The sequence below is a fragment of the Apium graveolens genome, chromosome 4, assembly GCF_009905375.1.
Source record: "Apium graveolens cultivar Ventura chromosome 4, ASM990537v1, whole genome shotgun sequence".
NCBI classification, from domain to species: Eukaryota; Viridiplantae; Streptophyta; class Magnoliopsida; order Apiales; family Apiaceae; genus Apium; species Apium graveolens.
In genome coordinates, this window is record NC_133650.1 from 235874630 (window position 1) to 235883198 (window position 8569).

Consider the following 8569-nt stretch of genomic DNA (forward strand, 5'->3'; position numbering starts at 1 on the left):
TAAAATATAGTTGAGGGAATATGATCGTTGGGAAATCGTTTTAATAAAAGTTCGAGGTATTTTAATGCTTCGTAAGTGGACGTTGAGTCCCTTTTAATATGTACTACTATGGACTTATAACCGTCCTATAATATCACCGGAATGATTCCCGGGTTTTATCTTAAATCCCGACCGACTCTCGGTCTTATATAATATGTCACGCTTATAGCAGAATAAACATTTCACGATATGTACTTATCGTACAACATCGTTACATTATGCGAAAATTCAACAACTACGTATCATGGCAAACATGGTATTTATGCAATGATAATAAAACAATCCTTTCACAACACAACAGTAAATGGATTTGAGTTCGTAAACTTGCCTGGGTATCTCGAGGTGGAGGATGTTCTAGGTTCTGCTCGAAAATCTATAACCCTAAACACAATTTACTTCGTTAGATCCCTTTCTAATTTATGGCGACTCGCACTCGTGTGCTACTTATTATGCATCCTCTCAACTTATACTACCCTTATTATTCCTTTAAGTCATTATTCACATTATGGTCGCTTCATTTTTCTAAGTATCTTAGGTTTATTCTCATTATCGTCGTCGGCTCCGCTGATGGATTCTTACAGTTTCTACTCGCGCGGTCTCGGCTCCGATATTTTTATAAAATTGAGAAATCATTATTTTCAATTGAAATTTTTATGGTAGTTAGGAAACTCAATATGTACTCTTTGTAATTATTTCATGATTTATGAGCACTTTTAAGTCGATCCTTTATATTTTCAAAATTCGTAATTCATAGCAGTTTTTGTCGTGTAAATCACTTATAACTTTTGATTCGTAAATCGGAACAAAGTGATTCAAGCGCCTAAACGATTCTTATAACATTGTCTATAATAATAAAGGGTTATTTTTCAATAAACTATAGTTTACAACTTCGGGGATTTCTGCAGAAACTTAAAGTTACGATTTGTTAGTTTTAACGGAGTTACGTTTACGATCGGGATTTCGTTTACGCCCTAACTCTTAAAACAACCACCAACATTCATCATTTCATCATCAACACACAAACTTCTCTCAAGAACATCATGTTCTTGAGGCAACAACAATCAACCTTAAATCTACTTAAACACCAAGATTTCATCAATACCATTCATTGAACTAGGTTTACTACTACATACTAAATGGATCTTAAAATGAATCTTAAATAAAGTTGGGCCAAATATTTTTTTACCTTTATTGAAAGCTTGAGATGTGTTCTTGAGGATGGTGGAGGCTTGGAAGTGCTTAGTATGATTTTTGGAACCTAAAACCACCATTGAAATCAAGAAACCAAAGAGAGGTTACTATTTATACTATTCACTAGTGACTTTCTTGATTTTATTTCACCCATAAAACCTTGATAAAAAGGGATGAAAGAATTTTCTTACCTTAGTTTATTTTCTAGGAAGCTTGAGAATTAATGGGATGATTTTACCATGACTAGATTTTGAGATTTGAATTTGGATTTCTTCCTCTTTCTTGAAAGGGCCGAATGGAAGCCAGGTGAGGGGGGGGTATTTATACTTGCTTCTCTTGGTTTCTTCTCTTGGTTGCTTCTCTAGGTTGCTTCTAGGAAATGGGGTGTGATATCTTCCACTTGATTTTTATTCTCCTAGGTTGAATCCTAGGTTTATTCTTGTTGCAAATCTTGGGGATAAAATCTAAGTAGCTTGCTAGCTTACAAGCTAACTACATGTGTTAGCTTCCTTAGCACACTATTTTGCTAGCTAGCTTGATCATCCTATGGTTAGCTCACTCTTTGATGAAGTAACCATGGTTACTTTCTTACCATGGTTTAGTTAGTGCATTACGTTTATTTAATCGTTTACGCGTTCGCTCGGTCGCTTAAACGTTTTCGTAATAATTATTCGTAAATGGTTCGCGACGTAATTTCTTTAGTATTTATTCCTTATATTTTTAATTATCATACTTGAATGTAAATCCTTAGGGTTTTAATCTCGTAATTATATTGTGATCCCCGCAATCCTCGATGGGTCGTAAATACGGTCGTTTTTCAAAGTTCGTTTTCTTCGAAAACTAATAGCGTTTACATACACTCATTTAGTACGTATAATCGCAATATCAACTCTGAAACTCATTTCCTCATGTACCACATAGTTTGGGCTCAAAAGTTTTTCCCGTCCATCAGGGTTACTATTCATTAAACGTTTTACAAGGTCTCAAAATTTCGAGTTATTACAGTCTTTCCCTCTAACAAAGATTCCGTCCCGGAATCAATTAGAAAATAAGTGGGGATATCTATTCCTCATTGCATCTTCAAGTTCCCAAGTTGACTCCTCAACATTTTGATTTCTCCATAAGATCCTAACCAGCTTCACAGTCTTGTTCTTTAGCACTTGTTCTTTTTGGTCCATTATCCTTACCGGCTGCTCGATGTAGGTCAGGCCTGGTTGTAAATCTACATGCTCGTATTCTATTACATGTCGTGCATCTGCATGGTACTTCCTTAACATGGACACATGGAATATGTTGTGCACTTATTGTAAATTAGGAGGCAAGGCGAGCTCGTAAGCTAGAGGTCATATTCTCCTCAAAATTTTAAAGGGTCCTATGAATCTGGGACTCAGCTTCCCTTTCTTCCCAAATCTCACCACTCCTTTCCATGGAGATACCTTCAATAGCACAGAATCTCCTACTTCGTATTCCCTATCCTTCCAGGTCTGGTCGGCGTACTTCTTTTGTCTGTCCTGGGCTGCTACCAGTCTTTTCCTGATGAGTCCTACCATTTCTCTGGTCTGCTGGACTAACTCTGGTCCTAATATCTTGTGTTCTCCGATTTCGTCCCAACACAGGGGAGAGCGACATCTCTTTCCGTAAAGAGCTTCATACAGGGGCATTCCTATGCTAGCGTGATAGCTATTGTTGTAAGCAAATTCGATCAGGGGTAAGTGGTCATCCCAATTTCCTTTGAAATCAATGGCACACACTCGTAGCATATCTTCTAGGGTCTGAATAGTCCTTTCGCTTTGTCCATCAATCTGGGGGTGGTAGGCGGTACTCATGTTTAGTCTGTGCCTACACATTCCTGGAAGCTTCTCCAAAATCGAGAATTGAACATCGGGTCTCTATCTGACACTATGGCTACCAGAATGCCGTGTCTAACTACAATTTCCTTCGAGTAAATATCCACCAATTTGTCTACGGTGTATCTTTCATTGATTGGTAGGAAGTGTGCGGACTTGGTCAATCTATCTATGACAACCCATATGGCATCGTGACTGGTCTTTGTTCTTGTAAGCCTGTCACAAAATCCATGGCTATATGCTCCCATTTCCATTCCGGAATTTCCAGGGGCCGTAACAGTCTACTAGGTCGCTGGTGTTCAGCTTTCACTTTCTAGCATGTCAAGCACTTGCTGACCCACTCTGCCACTTCTCTTTTCATGTTAGGCCACCAATAATATTCCTTAAGGTCACGGTACATCTTCGTACTTCCTGGGTGAATTGAATATCTGGAGCTGTGCCCTTCGTGCAACAGCTCATCCTTTAACTCTTGCACATTTGGAATCCAAATTCGGGATGCATACTTCATGATCCCTTTCTCGTCCTTCTCGCATCTCACTTCTTCACCGGTCAATGTTCCTCTTTCTTCATTCATCTTCTTTTCCTGACATACTCGTATCTTTTCAGTCAGCTCTGGCACTAGCTTAATCTCAAATAATCCTTCTGTTCCCTTACTGGTTATTCTCACGTCAATTTCCATCTTTTCAAATTCTTTAATCAACTCCTCCGATGTCATTATCATCTTGAGTCTTTCCTTCCTACTAAGGGCGTCAGCCACCACATTGGCTTTACCCAGGTGATACAAAATTTCGCAGTCGTAGTCTTTTATCAACTCAAACCATCTCCTCTGTCTCATGTTCAGTTCCTTCTGAGTGAAAATATATTTGAGGCTTTTATGGTCAGTGTATATCTCACATTTCTCACCGTATAGGTAGTGTCTCTAAATTTTTAGGGTAAACACTATGGCTGCTAATTCTAGATCATGCGTAGGGTATCTGCTCTCATATTCCTTCAATTTTCGAGAGGCATATGCTATAACTTTGTCGTGCTGCATCAGTACACATCCTAATCCTTTAAGCGATGCGTACCTGTATATCACAGACTCTCCCTTTCCATCGGGAAGAGCGAGTACTGGTGCTGACACCAGCCTCCTTTTCAGCTCTTGAAAACTCTCCTCACATTTCTCTGTCCATACAAACTTTTCTGTTTTTTGGGTAAGTCTAGTCAGTGGACCGGCTATCTTAGCAAAATCTTGCACGAACCTTCGGTAATCGCCTTCTAAACCCAAAAAACTCCTAACCTCTGTTGGGGTACTTGGTCTTTCCCAATTGGATACCACCTCTATTTTGGAAGGGTCAACTAAAACTCCTTTTCTACTCACCACATGTCCTAAAAAATGAACTTCTCCCAACCAAAACTCGCACTTCGAGAACTTAGCATATAATTTCTCCTTCCTCAAGATTTCTAAGACTATCCTCAAATGTTCTGTATATTCTTGCTCTATCTTTGAGTAGATCAGAATATCATCTATAAAAACTATCACACATATATCCAGGTACTTTTTGAACACTCTGTTCATCAAATCCATAAAGGCTGCGGGTGCATTGGTTAACCCAAACGACATGACTAAGAACTCATATTGTCCATACCTAGTGCGAAAAGCAGTCTTCGATATATCTTCCGGTTTGATTTTCAACTGGTGATATCCTGTTCTCAAATCTATTTTGGAAAAATGTACAGCTCCCTTGAGTTGGTCGAATAGGTCATCAATCCTGGGGGGAGGGTACCTATTCTTAATAGTCAGCTTATTCAGCTCTCGATAGTCTATGCATAATCTCATACTGACGTCCTTTTTCTTTACGAACAGTACTGGCGCTCCCCATGGCGACAGACTGGGTTTTATCATTCCATTATCTAATAACTCTTGCAGTTAAGAAGCTAGTTCCTTCATCTCAACTGGGGCTAGCCTATATGGGGCCTTGGATACTGGTGACGTTCCTGGTGCTAATTCTATAGCGAACTCTATTTCCCGATCAGGTGGTAATCCTGGTAAGTTCTCTGGAAATTCATCCTCGAATTCGTTTAATACGGGTATGTCCTGTATATTAGGGACTTCCTTTTTGGTATCTACCATAAAAGCCAAATAGGCCTCGTTACCTTTCCTTAACAATCTTTTTGCTTGTAGTTGGTTAGAAATTTCTGTTTCTGTCGTCGACCTTTAAACACTACTTCTTTTTCATTCTGCACTCTTATATTTACTCTCTTCTGTTCACAATCTATTTGTGCTCCGTTACTGAATAACCAATCCATTCCTAAGATTACATCAAATTCTCCTAATGCAAATGGGATTAGGTCAACCTCGAAGACCTTCCCTTCTAAGTTCAACTTGCACTTAGGGTGTACTTGATTTACAGGAATTATTTCTTTGTTTGCTATTTCCACTTGTAATATCTCACGTAAGGGTATGGCATTAAGTTTTAACTTTTTAGCAAAATCTTGAGATATAAAAGATTTGGTTGCTCCAAAGTCAAATAGGACATTTGCATGTTCGGAATTTAACAAAAGGGTACCTGCTATCACATCAGTATTTCGAATAGCATCCTGAACAGTCATGTTAAAGGTCCTAGCATCTAGAGGTCGGTTGGATGCAGCTCTGCTCATACCTGAGACCGGGGGCTTCATTATCGGGCAATCCTTCCTCATTTGTCCTACTTTCCCACATTGGAAACATGTCTTGCTATATTGGGGACAGTTGTTGGCAAGGTGTCCGGGTTGGTCGCACCTGTAACATTTCAGAGGGGCTCTCGCCTGGTTACATAACCCAAGGTGTCTTCTCTTACAGCTCTGGCACTCTATTATTGGGGTGCGGGGTTGGCTATGAAATATGGCCCTAGATTGTCCGCCGCCCTGGCCAACAATCTCACTCGGGGCCTTTCTAAATCCGGGGCCTCGTGCAGGTTGAGACACTGCTCCCCTGACGAACCTGCTTGGAAGGCTCCTGTTCCCGGTTCCTATTCTTTGGCTTCCTATCTTCCTTTTCCTATTTTCCTTCTCCTTCACACTCTGCTCACTGCCAGCTTCAACAATCGAGGCTTTCTGCACTAAGGTGGCATAGTCTGCCAGCTCTAACACTGCCACTCAGTTTTGGATTATTGTTTCAGGCCAAGCTGAAACCTTCGCACTTTCTTCTCTTCGGTATTCACAAATTCAGGCACAAATCTCGACAACTTAGTAAATTTGGCCTCATATTCTGCTACAGTCATCTTATCCTGTTTCAACTCCAGAAACTTAATCTCCATCTGGGTCTCTATAAACCTAGGGAAATACTTGTCTAAGAATAGTCGGGTAAATCTATCCCATGGAATCACAGCATCGGTCTCTAGGTTTCGTTTGGACTCCCACCAGTAGTTAGCTTCTCCTTTCATCATGTAAGACGCGAAAATGGTCTTGTGTCGTTCCTCAACACTTAGTATCTCGAAGGACTTTTCTATTTCTTTGAGCTAGGCCCGTGCTTCAACAGGGTCGGCCGATCTTAGAAACTCTGGGGGTTTGAGAGATTTGAAGGCCCTAAAGGCAGTAGCTGCAGTCTGTTGGGCAGCATGTGGTTGTGGTAGAATAGGCTGTTGGTTCAGATTTGCTCTTAGCAGTTCCATAAATTCATTCATGGGGTTTCCTCCCTGTTGGGTATCCTCAGCCTCTTTTTCTACATATTCTTCCTCATCATATTCATTATAGTCTAAGTTCTCTTCTTTTTCCTCATTCACTACAGGGTCAGGTTCACTCCGTTGTTGGTTAACAGATTCTGCGGGCTGTGCCCTGGTTCCTATTCTACGGGGTTGCATTGTTCTCCTATTGAAAATTGGTCAACATAGTTGTAATTATAACAGTTGGATTATTTTATTCATATGTAAGCATGTCATTTATTATCTAACATGTTTTTTTTATAAAGTGCAATAATATGGACGTCAATTTCTTAATAACTGCTTAGATATATATATTTCATAAGATCTCCCACTTATATCTTGGGAAACAAAACAACTAGCTGAGTTCATACATGCCTGATTACTATACATCACTACTAGTCCTGAATACTGAAATGAAAATACATAAGCCGTGTACCCTGAAGGGCTAGGAACGCTATCTACTACTAGCTATCCTATCAAAATAGGTGACAAGTCACCCAGCCTTCTTCAAGGTCCATATCTAGTCACTAGTCTCTCAGTCACTATCACTGCGAGTAAGGTCACGCACCCTCCTCATCGCTCCTACAATCATCAGCTCTGCATCAACTACCAGGATGTATCCTCCCATTGCTGTCATCCTTATCTGAACCCTGGTACGGAGCTCGATCCCATCGATCTCTCTGCGGGCTATGGCTGGGGAAGCAGCTCTGAAATCTCCTGGGTATCCTAGTCGGGTGGCTCTCTCAGCTGTCAGTGCCTGGCGTAACTCCGCAATGTGAGCAAATCCGGTAGTGATCTCAGCGTTAAGCTGACCCACTATCCAGTCGTGTACGGCTACATGCATGGTCGCCGGTGGTGGTAGAGGTGAATCTGGGTCGCTAGAGGATATGTCATGAACCTCGTGGAACTGTGCACGTATCGCCTCCTCCTCATCATCATCAGTATAGGGCATAGGGTTCTGGATCCCGGGAGTGGTGTAGGAGAGCGAATAGCCTGGTGAGGGTACATCTCTACATCTCTCCAGACTACGCCATTAGCTATGGGGACAGGAAGCTTAGTCTCCTCCTCTAGGATATCCTCAATAGGGTCATCATCTGAATCATCAATGGGTGGATTCTCTGGCTGGGGAATAGGGTCACGCTCAGGAATCACGACATCATCAATAGGATCAATCTCCCTCCTAGGCTCCACTGGTACCTGACACAATAGGCAAGGTGTTACTAACTTAGAGTCGGAATTCCCTTGAGGGTAAAACAGTCAAGACTACCCGTGTAGCCCAACGACGAACTCGACTTGAGCTCTATTTGATTATTTTATTATTCTATGTCTACATATTTTATGTCGTATCGTTTCAAAGATTTGATAACCTAAGGCTCTGATACCATTTCTGTGGCGCCCCAAAACCTGTGGTCAGGAATCTCGGAGGCCATGCCATCTAAACTATTACAATCACACAACTCACACTATAATATGTAAATACTCACGCTTCACGACCCCACACTTATCACACACACACACACACTTACAGGTTATTGTCTTGGAAATGAACCATCATATAAAGAGTACTTTCAACCATCAAGTGATAATTATTACAACCCAAAAGTAATTTAGTCTTACCGGGGAGTAACCTTTAAGTAAGGCTATTCCTCCGGCCAAATTTACGTTTCTTGTTTATTATCTTACATAAGTCATACTTATAAATAAGCCGAACTAAAAACAACTGAAAACTAATCCAGCTTATTCAGACTACCTGTGGTACAGCACCAAACAATCTACGGAATAGCTGGCCATTTCCTACCTGTTTTGCTGGCTGTGGTTCTTATGGCAGGC